The 19,483-nt window shown below is 41.8% G+C and overlaps 1 long non-coding RNA gene across 1 annotated transcript; it reads right to left on the bottom strand.

Annotated features, from left to right (window-relative positions):
- Positions 1–16,525: 16,525 nt before the first annotated feature.
- Positions 16,526–19,092, bottom strand: LOC133784376 (uncharacterized). The gene is made up of 4 exons (XR_009871307.1): positions 17,568–19,092; positions 17,134–17,486; positions 16,882–17,050; positions 16,526–16,794 (listed from the first exon to the last, which is right to left on the bottom strand). It is a non-coding gene; the product is annotated as an uncharacterized LOC133784376 (long non-coding RNA).
- Between the last annotated feature and the right edge of the window lie 391 nt (positions 19,093–19,483).

Genomic DNA, 19,483 nt, shown 5'->3' with positions numbered 1-19,483 from the left:
GAGGAGGACCATCCCAGTCGAAGGGCAAGATCTAAATCGCCCTACCGATCCAGTACAAATACTTGACAACAGTGCACCAGATGGAAATGCCTGACCTGGAGGTCAAAATCTTGGAGCATTATCAATTGCACCGGTCATTCAAGCCCAACTTGACGCACTAACGCTATTATGCAAAGTTTGGCTAAGAGACTTACCAGGTTGAAGGACATCGACCACAAGAATGACAACACTTTCAGTATACTTTAACAGTGTTCAACTGCTCGGTATACTTGAACAATGTTCAATTGGTCAGTATGTTCTAGCAAAAATCAACTGGTCAGTCAGATCAAGCAGTGTTCAACTAGTCAGTGTGTTTGAAAATTTGTCAACTGGTCAGTAAATACCGAGCAGTGTTCAACTAGCCGGTGTTCACCTAATCAGACAAACTGACAATAATTAGGCAGTGTTCAACTGCTTAGAAATTCTCCATATACTCTATGTGTTTCATGAGTAATTAACCATCGATCACTTGGGAGCACATAAGTATACTGGTATATAATTTAACACAGGCAATAAGAGCACGAGTTAAGATATTTTTTTTTAGGCTGACTTGTAAATTTTTGAAGTAAAAAAAGGCCATTAAGCTAACTTGTTTGACAAAGCTTAAGTAACTTTGAATTTTTCAAGATTTCAAGTTAGAAGCAAATATTCGTGTGACAATAAACATTATGCTCATAAAATGTTAGTGCAATAAGAGTGTGAGAAAGTATACTTAGTAGGGCCTTATGAAATTTCTAGAATTTCTAAGTTAGAAAACTAAGTACTCATGCGAAAATATAAGGCATACATCAGAGTGACTTTACTATTCACAAAAAAATTATAATGTTTTAAGTCTAAAAAAACTTAGAATGTTTCAAGTTATCAAAGAAAAGTAAAGTATAAATGCCAACAACTCAGTTGTACGAGAAAAATATCAAAGCTGCTAAGCAGCAATTGTCTTCACAAAAGTATAAGAAAAAAGAGCAAACTACTGGCCATGTACAAAGTTTAGCTGGTCAGGTGCAAATTTTTCCTAGTCAGGAGAGCAGATACAACTTCCCGTGTCGGCTGAGCATGTAGCACTGGTCGAGTAGAAAACTCTGTTGTTGGATAGGAAGCTCTCAGGTCGGTTAAGAGTGTCTACTGGTTGGGTAAACTAGTCACTGGCTGGTCAACACCATCGTTGATATCCAGGTCCTCCTCTGGTTGGAGTGATAGAGCAGGAGAGGCAGGCACAATGTCAGCTGGAAGAGTTGCCTCCTCTACGGCCTTGGCTTCACATTTGGCGAGTTCTTCAGCCTTGGCTTCTTCAGAGAGAAATTCGAGGTTGAGAGGCTTGTTTAACTTCCCAATCTGATAGAAGCAGTTGAAGCAGATATCTTTATAATGAGCCAGATCAGTTTCCTTCTCCTGTTTTAGCTATTCATTCTCTTGAGTCTTCTTCTTCAATTAGTCGCTCAATGTCTTACTGGCCTAGACTTGCTTGTTGTTCTCATCAACCAACTCCTTCAACGATCTATCTCAGTCAACAATTATTTTCTCAACCTACTCAGTCTTTTCTTGGAGATCTTTCTCAGACTTAGTCAAACTTTCAATCTTTGCCTAGGCTTCCACCGATTGATCATTCAAGATCTTGACCAGCTCCTTATAGTTGACTGATAGGCATTGAGCATGACTAACAGTGATGAGTCCCTGGAGTAAACCAAACAGAAAATGAGTGCAAAGCAAAAATATTCACTACACAGTGAAAAATTTCTTTGAGAGGAGAAATCAACGTACCCCAGATAGAGACATTTTTTGGGAATTAATAATAATTTTGAGTGATTCACAAAGAAAAAAATTAAATTGTTTCGAATGCCATGTGGTGTCCGAGTGGCTGGGGTGGTGTCCAAGCGGTTGGGTGTGTGTCCGAGCTGTTGGGTGATGTTCGAGCTACTGTGTGATGTCCAAGCAGCTGCGTGGTGTCCGAGCGGCTGGGGTGGTGTCCGAGCATCTGGGGTGGTGTTCGAGCAGCTGGGTCGTGTCCGAGGAGATGGGAGCATGTTCGAGGAGCTGGGGTGTGTTCAAGCAAGGGTGCGTGTCCGAGGATATGGGAGCGTGTATAAGGAGCTAAGCTTGTCCGGAGCAGGTAGGCGTGTGTTCCGAGCGACTAATACTGTCCGAGTAATCAAATTATTCGAGTGGCTAGAAGGTATCCGAGCAGCTTGCAGGAGTTTCGAAGGGCCAAGGTGATGCCCGATCGGCTAAGGATGCATCCGACCAGTTAAGCATTTCCAAGGAAGTCAAGACAACTGAGTGGTTGAGGTGCATAGGCCGAGCAGCTTGGTGGGTTCCGAAGAACCAAGGTAGCCGAGAAGACTCGATTTGTTAACAAAGTTCGAGTGGCTAGGGGCCCTCGGAGGCAAATCATCCAAGGGGCTAGCTGGGTACCAAGGAGCTATTTGGGTTCTAACGCACAAGGGTTCTGAGGGCCAAAAGGAATCTGATCTATTAGGAATGGTAAAAGAAACAAGTTTGATGGGATAAAGGGGATGGAGCATAGTGTGATGTATAAACATATTTTCTTGATCTTAGACTGTGCAAATAAGATCAAGAAGGGAACTTCAAGGGTTTCAAAAAGTTTCAAGAAAAATTCAAAGTTAATACAAACCCATGAACCCGAAAGTGCGATGGATGATGGGAAATTGATAACTACCGTTGCCATGCCCGACCAGTGGTGTGCCATGCTCGACCAAGAGATGTGACATTCCCGACCAGTGGTATGCCATGCCTGACCAGTGGTGTGCTTTGGCCAACCGGTGAGGTGTTTTGGCCAACTAGTCACTTCAGGGAATGGATTTGGTCGATCGACGGATCAGAATCTCAAGAGTTAACCGTCTTGTGACTCTTCAGTAAAACCTCATTAACATGTTCAACCCGAATCACTCGTAACTACCGCAGGAATCTCTCAAATATCCCGAAGTAATAGATATATTGTTGTAATTTAAATTTGTTTATTATTTATTAATTAAAGTTGGTTGAAACAACCAAGGACCCTGTCAAAACGGGATATTTCTCATGTACGATCTATGAGCCTATAAATAAATGGCTCATGGCATCATTTGGGGGGATCTGATCTTTTTGAGACTTGGAGACTTTCTAATTTTGAGACTTTGGGACTGTTACTTGGGGCATTCTTGGGGCATTTTCTAAGTGAGCTTAGAGAGAGAAAGCTTGTATTCTCTAGAGAGAGAAACTCTGTATTTTTCTACTTACACTTAAGAAACTTAGTTGGCTCAGGTTCATCTGATCTTCAGTGTAGGATACATATATCACAACTCCAAGTGGATTAGGCTATTACCAACAAATTGGGGCTGAACCACTATAAAATTACTTGTGTTATTTATTTTCTATTAAAGGTTTATTGTTGTTTTTACATCTACTCGCAGTTGGTTAAAATCATGGTCAACATTTATGGTGCTTTCATTGAGGGATTGAATAGAAGAAAAACACTGTTATCCTACCAATATGGCGCCAAGAGGGTTGATGATGGCCAGCAGTTGATGGCCTTGTAGGCTGGTATTCGCACGGGGTCCCCGTTGTGGGATGACCTCTAGCAGAGAGGGTGCCAATGACTCAACGACTTCATTCATTGAGCATAAGAGTACATCAGCTAGGAGGATGCCCAGCTTGGAGCATTTAGAGGGCCCGTCGCCTTCCTCGCTCTGATCGCACCTGGCCCCATAGCTTTGGGGATCCAGTATCCGCTTTATGCTCCTGTCCAACAAAGTTTGTGGGGAGTCCAACCCAGTCTGAGTGTCTTGCCCACAGGTTTTAGTGTTGTGCCGACCGCTGGTTTCAGTGCGGCTCTGACAAGATACGGAGTGGTGCCCACTGGATATAGTGCTTTTCAGCCTGCAATCAATGCTGGAATTGCTACTCCATCCCAATATATTGCACCCAGTTGAGCCCCCGACAATAGGAGACGCGGGGGAAAGGGCAAGGGTCGAAAGCCCAAGGGAAATGGAATCTCACAGGCCGAGCAGGGAGCTACTTCTGTCGAGAATTATGTCTCGCAGTACTCCAAGTATACTGACTTGGTAGACTCCTGAGAGAATATATTTATTGCCATAGAATAACATGTTCACTATCGAAAGCCACAACCCATCCGAAGGGACAGGGAAAGGTGAGATCCCAGCAAGTTTTGTCATTTTTAGAATGACATAGAGAAACACACTAATGAGTGTCACCAACTCAAGGATGAGATCGAAAACCTCATTAAATTGGGGCATCACCACCAATATGCTAAGGGCGGAGCGTGTTAGGCACTATACCCAGCGGCAGGAACGCCCATAGCGCATGTTGCTCCACAGAGCCCAGTAGTCGCTCCTGTGGCCCCACCGCATCCAATGGTCTGAGGATCTCCCTTGGTGAATGGGTGAGTAGGAACCATTTTAGGAGGGCCCCACCTAGGGGGCACCTCCTTGGCTCGCAGAACAGGTATGCACGAGCTTTAAATCATGACGATGAGGTGATGGGTTTGGCTCAGTTGCCTACCCAAATGCCCTAGATGACTGACCAAGTCATAACATTCTCCGAAGATGATGGTCGGAGAGTACACTTCCTACACCATGACTCGTTGGTAATTGAGAGCCAAATCTCCAACAAAATGGCGGTGCAAATTCTGGTGGATAACGAGAGCTCGATGAACATCCTGTTTAAGTCAGTGTAACGTCCCGAATTCCCTAATATGGCTTAGTACCTGGATTAGGAGGCCAGGAGGGAAATAATTGATTTAATGTGTTATTATATGATTATATGCATGCTTATGTGGGCTGTATTATTATATGACTGTATTTGCATATACGTGAGTCGTTTCTTATAAGAAGGGCATTTTCATAATTTTGGCCGCTGAGGGCATATTTGTATATTTTTGTGCATGTATGTGATATATGGGTGAGATCACATTATTATGTGATTATATTTGAGCTATTCGGCATGAGACGATCCTAGGAAGAAATTTAGCGATTTAGTCATAACATGGTCAATTGCTGGGCTCGGGGTGAGCCTAGGGGTAATTTGGTACATAGTGCATTTCCAGGAATGAATGGGTAATGGGAAATGATTTGATAATTATTTGAGGATATTGGGAAAGACGGGAATTGTGAGAAGTTAATTATGATTAACGGGGTAGGTGGTAATGACAAAATTGCCCTTGGGTGGCTTTGAGGGGTTAGGTTGGCCCTAGGGGCATTTTAGTCATTTTAGGCTATTTGATAGACTTGACCAAGGATGGCTGTAGAATGAACCAAAGGAAAACAGAAAAAGGGCACCTTTTTTCTCTCCCTCTCGATCATCTTTTTTTTTTCTCTCTCTCGGTTTGATTTTGAAGCTAAATTAGAGGATTCGAGCTTAAGGTTTTGAGGCTTGAGGGTTTAGAATTGAGTTGTAGCAGCTAGAGGGATTCAATTCATAGTTGAGGTAATGATTCTAAGCTTAAACTTTGACTTTTTTCCTCTGTTTTTATGTTGTTTATAAGCTTGGAAGTTTGATCATGGAATTGGGTTTTTGGTAGTGTTCTGAGGATTTTTAAGTTTGGGTTTTATTGCTGGATTGGTGCTAATGTTGTTTTGAGTTATAGTTTTGATATTGGGATTTTTTGGAAGTGTTGTTGTGGTGAGTTTTGAGCTGAGGAAATCAGGAGCGTTGGTTTCGCGGGGGCAAGTCGTGGCTATGTTCTTGAGCGTCGCGACCTGTGCGAACCCCAAAACCAAGATGGGGCTCTGTCTGCATAGCGCGCCGTGACCCTCAAGGGTGATTCATGACCCACCATTGGCACACAAACAGGGGGGTTGTTTGTCAGGGAGGCACACCACAGCCCTTGGGGGCAGGTCGCAGCCTGCTTGGTCCTTTTTGGCTAGGCTTGGTTTTAAGAGCGGGTTTTCAAACCTTAAGTCTCAGAATCAAATCTACAACCCCGTTTGGTAGAATTCGAGGTCCTGGGGACTAGGACTTAGTTTGGGAACCTTTAATTACTCATTATTGATGGGATTTCATATTTTGTTATGATTAGGTTACCGCTAAGGGCCTAAGATCAAGATCGTGCTCGAGGGTCGTTCTTAACTTATTTTACGCTCAAGCCTGAGGTAAGAAAACTGCACCCATTATGTGACATACATTATTGTTGATGAAGCATGTTGAGTGCTCTATATATGGATATTTGTTGCATGATGAATGCTTAGTTGCATTGTCTACTTGAGAAACGCACTGACTTATCAATAAGAAACGGCAATAGTCCTGAGCGCTGGTCGTATGACATTGACTTATGAGTCAAGAGCGGCAATAGTGCAGCGAGCGCTGGTCGATATGATTTGATCTAATCAACAGAGCATTATACGCTCATCTGAACTTATGGTCAAAGAAAAGTAAAGCGCTCGACTAGTCTATGGCTAATTACTCAGAGCCAGGGTTAAAAGGCCTAAGGTGACTTGATGATCACATGGCTAGGGCACGGGACCCCAGGATGACTCCACAGTCATCTATTCAGGGTACAGGACCCCAACATGACTCCACATTCATCTATTTAGGGCATAGGACCCCATAATGACTCCACGGTCATCTGCTTAGGGTGCAAGACCCCAGGATGGCTCCATAGTCATATCTTTAGGTACATGACCCCAGAATGAAAACATGGTCATCAGATTAGGGTTGCGGGCCCCAGAATGATTCCATGATCATTTATTAATACTTATATGCATGCAATAATAAGTTTTCTTGCTGAGCCTTGGCTCACGGGTGCTATGTGGTGTAGGTAAAGGGAAAGAAAAACTTACCCAGCCTTTAGTGGAGAGCTTAGGTGGAGACGTGTACATATGTGGTCGCTTGACCACCATGACCAAGGTGTTTCTCAGGGGAACTAGGGTTTAACCCTATTTTTGCTTCTTAGGTTGGCGGATTGTAACTTTAGAATTGTAATGGCCATTTTGGATTGTAAACAACTTTGTAAACGCTATTATGGGATCCCATATACAGTTTAACGTTTTTAATAAAATATCCATTCCTTTGACTGAGATTTCAACCCTGGCCATTAATAACACTTAGATGCACGTTTATGGCCTAAAGACTCGTTTAGCAAGTTAAGCACTATTTAAAATACACAGTGTGACGGTCTTGCTATCCAGGGCGTTATAGTCAGCCTTCGAGAAAATAGGGCTAGCCACTGCAGATTTGTCCTTGTACGCCTCCACTCTTTACGATTTCTTGGAGGAAGCCCTCATCTCGATGGGGCAGATAAATCTCCCTGTAACACTTGGAGAAGTGCCTTGCCAGGCCTTCAAATATTGCACCTTTGTGGTGGTAGACTGCTCCCCAGCGTATAACACCATCTTGGGATGGCCTGCCCTAGTAAAGTTTGGAGCCGTCACTTCCATCTGCCACCTGTGCATGAAGTTCCCCACAGAGGCGGGGATTGGTACCGTCTGCAGAGACCAGAAAGAGGAGAGATAGTGTTACAATGTGTCTCTCAAAACCCTCATGACGGTGGTGGAGCTAGCAGTCCCCAACCAGCCTGAAGCATTGGAAGTACAGGTGGTCCAGGAGACCGGGCTCGATGAATTGGACCCGAGGGTTCAAGAGGAGAGGGCCATCGAACCAATAGAGGAGGTGGAGGAAGTAGTTCTTGATACCTCCACCCCTGACAGAAAGATAAAAGTCAGGGGAAGCTTGAAGACAGAAGTCGAAGAAGTATTGGTGGACTTCCTTCGAGAAAATCAGGACGTGTTTGTGTGGTCGCATTTCAAAATGACTGACATTGATCCAAACATCATCTGCCATGCCTTAAATGTTGATCCTAACTTTCCTCCCGTCCAACAAAGGTAAACTATGTTTGATCAAACTCAGAAAGAGACTCTCATGGCCGAGGTAGACAAGCTCCTCACCAACAGATTTATCCGAGAAGCCCAGTACCCCAGGTGGCTATCCAATCCTATTCTCGTGCCCAAGCCAAATGGCACCTGAAGGACATGGATCGATTTCTTGGACCTTAACAAGGCTTGTTTGATAGACCGCTTCCCACTCCCCAAGATAGATCAGATGGTCGATGCCACCTCTGGCTATGATCTGTTTTCGTTCATGGATGCATACTTGGGCTATAATTAGATATCCATGCATGTCGCGAACCAGGAACATACTATTTTTCAGACCGATAAGGGTGTCTACTGTTACATTATCATGCCTTTCAAAATGAAGAATACTGGTGCACCTACTAGAGATAAGTAAACCGGATGGTCAAGAACCAGCTGGGAGAAACATGGAAGTTTATGTGGATGACATGCTGGTAAATTCTAGGATAGTTCCAGACTACGTAGGAGACTTGGCGGAGGATTTCTCAGTGCTCTGCTGGTTCAAAATGAAATTAAATCCCCAAAAGGGCTCATTTGGGGTCGCCTTCGGAAATTTCCTAGGTTTCATCGCCAGTGCTCGAGGAATTAAGGCAAACCCCAAAAAGATCAAGGCGCTCATCAAAGTGCCATCTCCTCGGAAGACGTTCAGAGCCTAACAGGAAGAATCATAGCTTTGAGTCATTTTGTTTCCAAGGCAATAGACAAGTGCATCTGTATTTCCCCACGTCACTATGGCTGCTTCCTGGAATTACGATTGGCCCTACAAACAAACACGAGTCTTTCCAATGTGCTTTCTCCTCACTCGCATGCTTCCTGGGAAAATTTCCTAGGAGGTCACCAATCATGAGATTACTCCAGGTCAAGCACGCTTAACTTTGGAGTTCTCAAGTGATAGTCTACCGAAAAGAAGATGCATTTTGTTGGCATAGGTAATACCCTTCAATCCATTTAAGCCTTCTTCAACTATGTATTCCCATACATACACAGTCTTAGAATCATCACACTTAACCTTCCCTAGGTGATGTGGGATTGCACAACTTTTACTTGGTATTTCCCCCTACGGATCACGAGATTCTGACTATTACAATCACCCCCTTAGGGGTTCGACGTCCCCATCAGCCACATTTCCGGCTGGGCCAAGGCTCTGATACCATTTGTAATACCCCACGTCACTATGGCTGCTTCCTGGAATGATGACTGGCCCTACAAAACAACACGAGACTTTCCAGCGTGCTTTGTCCTCACTCACACGCTTCCTGGGTAAATTTTCCAAGAGTTCACCCATTATGAGATTACTCCAGGTCAAGCACGCATAACTTTGGAGTTCTCAAGAGAAGGTCTACCGAAAAGAAGATGCATCTTGTTGGCATAGGCAGTACCCATCAATTCATTTAAGCCCTCCTCAACTGTGTAGTCCCATACCTACACAGTCTTAGAATTATCATAGTTAACCTTCCCCAGGCAATGTAGGATTGCACAAATTTTACCCGGTCTTTCCCCTGCAGATCACGAGATTTTGACTGTCACAACATCCCTTTCTTTAATGTGCTCCGAGGAAGTCAGAGATTTGAGTGGTCGGAAGAGTGCGAACAGGAATTCCAACAACTTAAGGCGCACATGGAAAATCCTCTGATTTTGTCCAAACCCGTATACGGAGAACCCCTCCTGCTCTATATGGCTATCTCAGAGAATGCTATCAGTGCTGCCTTAGTACGAGAGGATGGCCGTGTTCAGCACCCTGTCTATTACGTTAGCAAAAGACTCCTCGGTACAGAGTCTAGGTATCTTCTAATGGAGAAGCTAACTTTGTCTAATTGTGGCTTCTCAAAAATTAAGCCCTTACTTCGTAGCACATCCAATTAAGGTCCTCACAAACCATCCTCTCAGGCAAGTCCTTCAAAAGCCAGAGTCATCGAGAAGATTCTTGAAATGTTTAGTGGAGTTAAGTCAGTTCGAAATCACCTACCATCTGATGATTGCTATAAAAGGTCAGGCACTGGAAGATTTCATTGCCGAGTGCATGGAGAATCATGAGATGCTTGAAGGTGTCTCAGTGGTTGAACCAACCAGAATGTTGTATGTGGACGGGTCTTCAAATGAAAATGGTGTCAGAGGTGGACTCATTTTGGTTTCCCCTGAGGGGCACAGGGTGCACAACGCACTCCATTTTGGTTTCAACGCCTCTAACAATGATGTGGAATACGAAGCCTTAATCGTTGGTCTTCGAGTGACACTTGAGCTCAAGCCCGAGGGCCTCAAGATTTTTACCAATTCTTAACTCATGGTAAACCAAGTACTCAGAGAGTACCAGGCCAGGGAAAAAATGGCAGCGTATCTGGAGAAGGCTCAAGAAATGTCGCATAACTTCAAAAGATTCACTATTCAGCAGGTGTCGTGAGAGTAGAATTCCAATGCTAACGCCTTGGCTAAGTTGGCTACCACCAAAGATGCTGAATTGATCAATGTGGTCCCCATTGACTACTTGGCTACTCCGAGCATCTCAGCACCTGACGAGTTGGAAGATATACAACCACAAGATGGGTGGATGGTACCAATAGTAAAATATCTTGTCTCCGGGGAGCTACCGCAAGATAAGAAGGTAGCTCAGAAGCTTCTCTATCAGGTACCTCAATACATAATCATGGATAGTAAGCTATATCTGCAAGGTTATTCTATGCCTTTTCTCTAATGTGTGTCCCAACAAGAAGCCGGTCTAATAATCTGGGAGGTACGTGAGGGCTTTTGCGGGAACCACACAGGGGGGCAGAGCCTTGCCCAGAAAATCTTGAGACAGGGATACTTCTGGCCCAATATGAATAGAGATGCAATGGACTATGTCAAGAAGTGTGACAAGTGCCAGCATTTCATCAACATACATCGAGCTCCTCCAAATGATCTCACTCAGATGACAAGCCCTTGGCCCTTCGCAATCTAGGGCATCAATCTTATTGAGTCCCTACCCACAAGAAAAAGAGGAGTGAAGTATGCGATAGTGGCGGTTGACCACTTCACGAAATGGGTCGAGGCCGAGCCGCTCGCTATTATCATTTCCAAGAAGGCACTAGACCGTCAGTTTGAACATCGTTTGCCACTATGGGCTCCCAAGGAAGATAGTCTCTGAAAAAGTTCTGCAGTTCGATAATGAGGTGTTTACGGAATTCTGTCGGAGCCATGGAATCATGAAAAGCTTTTCTTCTGTTGCCCACCCTTAGGCAAACGACCAGGTTGAAATAGTCAACGAGACGCTCAAGGCCACCTTAAAGAAAAGGATTGAGCAGGCGAAGGGCACCTAGGCCGAGGAGTTTCCTAGGGCATTGTGGAGTTACTGCACCACTGCTAGGACAACCACCAGCCATTTTCCATTCTCGATGGCCTACGAGTATGAAGTTATTCTCCTAGTTGAAACAACAATCTCCACGCACTGACGGGATATGCATGACCTAACCATGAACCATGCTTTACTGTGAGAATCCCTAGACCTCTTGGAGGAACTCTGTGAAGCTTCTCAGCTTCGAGTAGCATCCTACCAACAGAAGGTAGCTAGGTATTTCAACTCTCAAGTGAAGGATAGAAAGTTTGGGGTCGGAGATCTGGTTTTGCGAAGAATCTTCATAGCCACCCGAGACCCCGGTGCAGGAGTGCTGGGACTCAACTGGGAAGGCCCATACCAAGTCGAGAGTGTTGTATGTCCGGGGACATACAAATTTTCTCGACTAAGTGGGGAGTTGATCCACCATGCCTGGAATGTCGAGCATATTCGCCGGTATTACCAGTAGTATGAAAAGTGAACCTTTGTAAATTTTGTATTATCCCTTGTAGCCTCCTGGCACATATAATGGAAACTGTATATATAAAACACGGTAAGAAAGAAATTTATTGTATTCTTATATCTTTTTGGTTTCCTTTATTCTTTCAATGCTCTGTATAAGAGCACCTGCTCGTTAACGTGAACAAGTGAATGCAGACTAGTCTTTGATCACTTGGGGGCATGGAGTTAGGGCAGCATCACGCCTCGCAAGGAATGACCTAGGAAACTAATCGTGTCAGGCGGAGTAAGCCTAGTGTTGCCACCCCGAGAATAGAAAAACCTAGGAAACTAGTCGAGTCTGGCATAGGAGACTAAGCATGTTCCAAGCAGAATATGGCTTAGCACCTAGAAACTATACATAATTTTAGTAGCACAAGAATGATCTACATCACCTTCCGTGGACATTGCGCCCGAGGAGATCTGATCAGGTCCTTTGGTCTCAAGATGCGAACAGAGGACCGAGTACTCCGTACTCGGTCCCAGGGCAAACTTGGGACGTCTCCCATGGATATTGCGCCCAAGGCTTATGCCAAAGTCCTTTGTATACTTCGAATATTATAGCGTTGGGAAGTCCATGACATGGAGAGCTTGGTTAGTTGATGAGTAAAGCATCCCTAATGTCGCAAGATCTCATAGCTAAAAGGCCGGATAGAAACACAATGCTGAAAAGATCTAAGTAACACGAGATTGTATTTAACATACTTTCTCGAGGACAGTGCATGCCTGGGGGAAATGAACAAATCTTAACCCTCGAAATGTGAACGAAATCTTGATTCGCTAATACTTGGGCACTAGCATAAGTCACCTTAAAACTTGAGCAGAATGCTCTGTGGGATACTGACCCGAAGAACAAACTAGAGCCCAAGTAGCGTGAGTATGGACTGAAGTTACCTCCCGAGAACACTGCGCCCAAGGAGCTTTAACTCAGTCCTATGATCTCGAAATGCGAAGCCCGAGTCGTTGGAACTCGGGGCCAGACCTCGATCGCTCAAACTCGAGGTGTCACGATATACCTAGTCCATGGGTGTGAACTCATCCTCCTAGGCCTATATAATGAGTTCACGACTTCCACGTGATTAGGTCCCGAGCTGTGCACTCGGAGGACACGAGCTGGCCCACCGGTGACCACATCTCCGAGGGTAGGTAGCTTAGTGTGGATGACCCCCTAAGGCCCCGAGTCATCAAGACTCGAGGAAACGGGATGGCATGAAAAGTTACTTTCAAGGAAATTATGCCTAGAAGGCAACACTAAATGTCTAAAGTATTGAACACTAATGTAAAACCCTACAGTGCAAGACCTCCCCAAGCCCGAGTCGTTGGAACTCAAGGGTAGGGGATAGTCGAGTGACCTCACTTGATGTAACATTAAAGTTAATCTTATGACCTTGAGCCTAAGATGAAACACTAGATGTACATGTCTGAACACTGACAGGAAGCCCCGTCCTGAGTCATTGGAACTCGGGCACATAAGGTCGCATCGAGTGACCCCTTGATAGCGTTAAAGTTACTCTCGAGGACTGTGAGCCTACAGGAGAACACTTAACGCATGGAAATTTCCTAAGTACTCAAACAAGTTGATAAAAATTGAATTTGGCAATAATGATGTAATCATGGCAAGTAGTGCAAGTTGCATAGTTTTAAATGGAAAATAGTTACAACTGTGCTTGGGGGCTTGAGTGTTGTTTGTCTATACCCCAATAAACTATGGCACGCAAGCCTACTTAGTTAAAAAATTATACAGTACTAGATTCCTGAGGCCCTAGGCCTAGGGGACCTCTGCGACCACCTCGATCATAGGATCGCCTTCTGGAACACGGCCTGCCGTCGAGGCCACCTTCTCTTGAGCTCCACGGATATCTTCCGCCTCATGGCATGCCTCGAGATTTGTCTTCATGTAGGGATCCTCCATGAATGAGAGATCCATGTCTCTGTTGCTCTGCCACTCAGCGAAGAACACATCCTCGGCCATCACATCAAGGTCTTTTGCCAATTCTTCGGTGGCTGTAATGCCCCAAATTTCCTAATAAGGTTTAGGACCTTGATTAGGAGGCCGGGAGGGCCATAATTGATTTATTATGTTATTAAATGATTATATGCATGTTTATGTGAATTATATTATTATATGATGATAAATGAATGCATATGGGTTCATTTTTAATTATAAGGGCATTCTGGTAATTTGGCCCGTAGAGGGCGTGATTGTGTATTTTTATGCATGTGGGTGGATTATAAATAATACCACATTATATGTGGATTGGTTCAGGCCATTCGGCATGAGACGATCATGGAATGCAAGTTTTCGGTCTAGTCATAACGGGATTAAGTTCGGGGCTTAGAGTGAGCCTCGGGGTAATTTGGTGAATAGAACGTTGCCGGGAATTAGAGGGTAACAGGATATGAATTATTGGTGTTTGAGAATATTGAGAATAACGGGAATTGAAGGGTGTTAATTATAACTAACGTGATAGGCGGGAAATGACGATTTTACCCTTGGGAGTCTTTAGAAGCCTTTATTTGACCTAGGGGAAAAATGGTCTTTTCACCCCTAAGATATATATCAGCCCTTTGAGTTTAGAAGGCTGTGGAATTATAAGAAAACAGATCATCATCATCATCTCTTTCTCTCCCTCCCGTACATGTTCTTCCCTCCTTCCTTTCAATTTTTGAGAGCCAACTTGAGGTAACAAGCTAGGAGATCAAAGGTGGGAGCTTATGAATTTAGTTCAATCATTGAAGGGGGTCTAGATCAAGTGTGAGGTAAGGAAATTCAGCCATAAAAATCTTCTATACCCTATTTTTCTATTAAGTTTTCAGTTGAGGATTTTGATGTGTTAGTTGAGAATTAATGGAAGTTTTTGAGATCGGTTGCCTGGGTTTTGATGAGGGTGTGATGTAGATGAGGTTTGGGGGTTGAATTTGATGTTTTGATGATGTTTGGGATTGGTTTGGAGGTTTGGTTTTCAAGGGAAATTGCAAGGGAGAAGACTAGAAAAGTTTCTGGTCTGCTGATGGCGCCCCAGCGCTAGGCAGGGAAAATTCTGGGGTTCTCTGACTTTGACGCAGCGCCCCAGCGCTAGTCAATTTTACAGCAACCTATTTTTAGGGCTCGGGATGACTTTTAAGGCTCGGGGGTTGGTTCCTTTACCCCGTTTGGGTAGATTAAGAGTCCCGAGAGTGCGGGATGGATCCCGGGAGTGTGGTTTTAGATTATAAACCTTTTTATGATTTATTTTATTGATAGGATTCCATATTTGGTTATGACTAGGTGACCTCTAAAGGATCAAAGGATTGATCGTTCTCAAGGGTTGTTCTTTTACTAATTCTTGCTCGAACCCGAGGTAAGAAAATTGCACCCCATATGTGACATGCGTGGTTATTCTTGATGCATGTTGGATGTTTAAATATGATGCATGTGATGCACGAGAAACATGTGATTAGGGCATGCCATGAATATTGAATATGAGATTGTTCAGAGCTTGAGCCTCTGTGTGTATGCATGATCTTAATTGTGCTAGTAATTGTTAAGTAAGCATGCTGAATGCCCTGTATTTGGATATTAGACATATGATATATGCTGGTAGCATTGCTTACTTGTGCATGGCCCTGATCACTCAGATTTGGCATTGGTCGTGTGTTACCGACGTGGGAGCCAGTAATGGCATAAGTTTCATGAACGCAGGGCTGATAAAAGATTAGATCTAATCGACATTCTGCATTAGATGACTCAACAAGAGCATTAATGTCGGACCGACCTCAAGTTCGATGAAAACTAAAAGCGCTTGTGTGACTTACCCATCAGTCACTCATTTGTTTAAGCTAGTGACTTACCCATCAGTCACTCATCTATTTAAGCTAGTGACTACCCATCAGTCTCTCATCTGATTAGAGCCATTGCAGGAAAGCCCAGGTAACAGTTTCGTTACACGGCTATGGGCACCGAGCTCATAGTGACTTGCTTGTCAGTCACTCAGTATGGTTAACAGAACCTCAAAGTGATATTCACTCATCTGTTCAGGGCTATAAGCTCTGTATGATCATTTTGATCATCATATGCATGGCTTTGGGTGCTGAGCCCCGTAGTGACTTGCTTGTTGGTCACTCAGCATGGTTTACCAGAACCTCAAGTGTTGAAACACTCATTTGATTAGGATTGACTTGATAGTCATCCAATCAGGAGGGTAGGATTTCTTATCCTTGATTCCCTAGCATTGTTTGAATTTATTTGCATTCTTGAATAAAGCTATGTTTGCTAGGCATGCCAAATATGATTTGATGTCATAAAATGATTGTTCATGAGCATATTGAGTTTTCTTGCTGGGCTTCAGCTCACGGGTGCTTTGTGGTGCAGGTAAAGGCAAAAGAAAGCTGGACCATCCTTGAGTTGGAGAGCCACTACTACAAAAATTACATGATAAGTCGGTTAAAAACTGACATCTGAATGTTCATAAGTCGGTTGGGAACTGACTTCCCATGCAGTGACTTATGATGTAAAAACGTGGTAGGTTAGTTGGCGCCAAACCGACATCTGGTGTAAGACATGGTACGTCGGTGGAAAACTGATATCTGGTGTAAGACATGGTACGTCGGTTACAAACCAACCTCTAGTGTAAGACATGGTAGGTCGGTTGTACACTGACCTCTGGTGTAAAACATGATATGTCGGTTCACAGCCGACTTATGGTGTAGACATCTATTGTCAGTTTTAGTAGAACCGACTTATGGTGTTTTTTTCTTAAAAAATGTATTATGCCCAATACAAATCATGTTTTTTATACAAACAAACTGAACAAAAGAAAACATATATCACAATAATATGAAATACTAGAATTTGAACTAAGTATCTAAAATAACGAGTCTTAAGTTAATTACAAAATGACTCATATAAGCATTGTAAACTATAGTTGGACAACAAAAGTGTGTATATCTTCAAGAAAGTTTAAGTTAACATTGTAAGTATATCTCATTAAAAGTCTAAGTTAACAAAAGTGGGTGGACCTATGTAGTACTCATCAAATCCATGATGCATTGTGCCCATTCTTCACGTACTTCATTGATCTCATCCTTTGTGTAATAGTTCTTCCCGCCACACTAAAACAAAATTCATTGCATGAGTTGAATTAATATACTTAATCTTAAGATAAAGCTAGAACTTTAATAATGAATATTTTCACTTACGTTACTAGTTAGCCATCGCATTGAAAATTCATTTGTCATGAAGTCCTTCATCATTCTCATAACATAGAATCCACATTGTACTGATTGTAATGGTTGACGAGGACACTTAACTGTTCTCCACGCAACTTCCTTAGTTTTCGCATTATTTGTGCGTAAATGTTGAAAGACACTAAATAATAATAACGTAAACATTTAGATGTTGTTAATTTTAAATGAATTTAAGAGTATGTAGTTAATTAGTTAGATTTTTACCGAGAAATGAGAGATTTGATTTCATCTGGTGGAAAATTGTAAAGAGAATCCAGGAAATAGCACAATTGGTGATCAAAATCAATTATTATAAGCATCCAATGCTTTCTAACAGCAACACAAAAATATTTCATTATTAATATTATATATATTCATTAACAAAATACTAAAAGTAAAAAACTTACCTCTTATGATATGGCAACAACCACATCTAACCTGGATTTGAATCAATCATACGCTTTGATACCCATTCAACTCGTTCTTTTTCAGTAGATCCAACATTTGATAACCAAATTGGCTCAACAAAACGAAAAAAGTGACTGATCTCTCTTTTCACTAATTGGAAGTATGAAATCCTACATAAAACAATATATCTCTGTTAAATTTATAAAATAAGTTATAAACAAACTTATAATTATTTTTAAAATCTTTGATACCTGATATATAACGATACACATGATGCTCCAATCTCTTCCATTAAGCCAACATGGACTATATCTTCTTGTGAGATATATAAATCATTCTCATGGCCTAATATCTCAAAATCCATCGGAACTTTGATCATGAAACTTGGCTCCACATACTTCACGGTAGTTAATAGACACTTGAGAAAGGGAGGAACCCCACTAAGAATCTTGAAGAGTATCAGGGCACTAGCTTCGATATAGAACGCAATCATTTGGACAAGCGTGGATCTTGCTATACTCTATTCCTAATGTGCACAATGTTTTTTTTTGCTTCATAACGCAAGGAAGGCAATTCATTGTCTTTTGGTAAAATCTCTTTTAATAAAGTTAATAACTTTGTGAAACTTGTGTCACTCCAACCACTACCAACTTTCAAGTTGTATAGTTTTACTAAAACAACCAATTTTGACAAAGGTGTCCCCAAGAATATTGGTTTCTCTGCATCTTCTAAAAATTTCAAAAATTCTTCAGGCTTATCAACAAAACGTTCATCTGCATCTCTCACCATCTCTATAGGGTCATCAAATACTTAATCAAATTGCTTTCTTTCATTGCAAACATTATTGTTAGAGTCATATTCTTCTCCATGCCAAATCCACTTGACATATATTTGGTCCATTCCGTTAAAGAAAAGATGACTCTTTATCTCCATATGTTTATTTTTTTCAAATTTGAACATTTTCTACAGGGACAATGAACTCTAGAAGGATCTGTTGTATTTTCTAAGGCTAACTTAATAAAGCTGTCGACTCCCTCTTCATACTCTTTTGAAAGTCTGTACTTTGTTATCCAACTCTTGTCCATTTCCTAGAAAAAATTCGACAGAGGTTTCTCTAAAATTGGACTAAAATCCTCCTACACGTAGAAAATTCCAATAACAAGTTTTTAGTGCTGTCATATTCCTATTAATACACTATCTTTTTAACTCAAATTTTGACAGAGCTTCCCTATACCAATCAAACAAGAACAATGCAAGCACAACATAATTTCAATATAAGAAAATAAAACATAATTCTAGATGAATTTGGGCAACATTTCCCTTGTAATAGTAACATAACCATCTGTCAATAGAGAATCAAGCAATTCAAACAACACACAATAAGTTTCTTCCTTATATCTCCGCAGCACGCAAATAAATTTCCCAGAAACTACTTCACTAAAGCACACAAGTTCTCAACCTTCTATTATCACCGCAACACACACTTTTAATCTCAGAACCTACTTCACTATGGATGAATATTTAAGATATTCAAACTCCTCTAACATTTTTATAATAATATTTATAAAAAAAAATAAGAGAACATACGTACCTCTTGCAATTAACAATAATCAAGCAAATTAATTCACTTGGCAATGATCCTTGCTAATATTTCCACCCTACAAAATTAAATTAATACCTTAAAGATTACTAGACAAATAAAAATTAAGGTCATTGGTGATTATAAATCAAAACAAAATTACATGCACACACCAAAATTAAATAATAAATAGTAAAATTAATCAAAATAGAAATCCAAAACAAGGACCTAGTAAGTCGAAACAACATATGGCTTACTATCATTCAATTTATTTTATTTTATTTTTATTGCCCATTGTCTCTCTGGTCTAGTCCTATCAATCTTTATTCTCTATTCTACTATATCTATATTTACTTTACTCATCTATACAATTTAGTAAACATATATGTATTTGTATTATGATTGTGTGGACCACATATTAATATGGCTATCTCTTTTATTAACAGCCAGATCTGCTTTATTATTATTATTATTATTATTATTATTATTATTATTATTATTATTATTATGTTGTATATGTTTGATTTTCTTGATCTTTTCAGAAGTCAATTATTCATCTACTAAAGATACAGGAGTATATAATTGTGT

Source organism: Humulus lupulus, chromosome 6 (assembly GCF_963169125.1).
Source record: "Humulus lupulus chromosome 6, drHumLupu1.1, whole genome shotgun sequence".
NCBI classification, from domain to species: domain Eukaryota; kingdom Viridiplantae; phylum Streptophyta; class Magnoliopsida; order Rosales; family Cannabaceae; genus Humulus; species Humulus lupulus.
The sequence above is the reverse complement of the archived record's forward strand: the minus strand, read 5'-3'. Positions and strand labels throughout refer to the sequence as shown.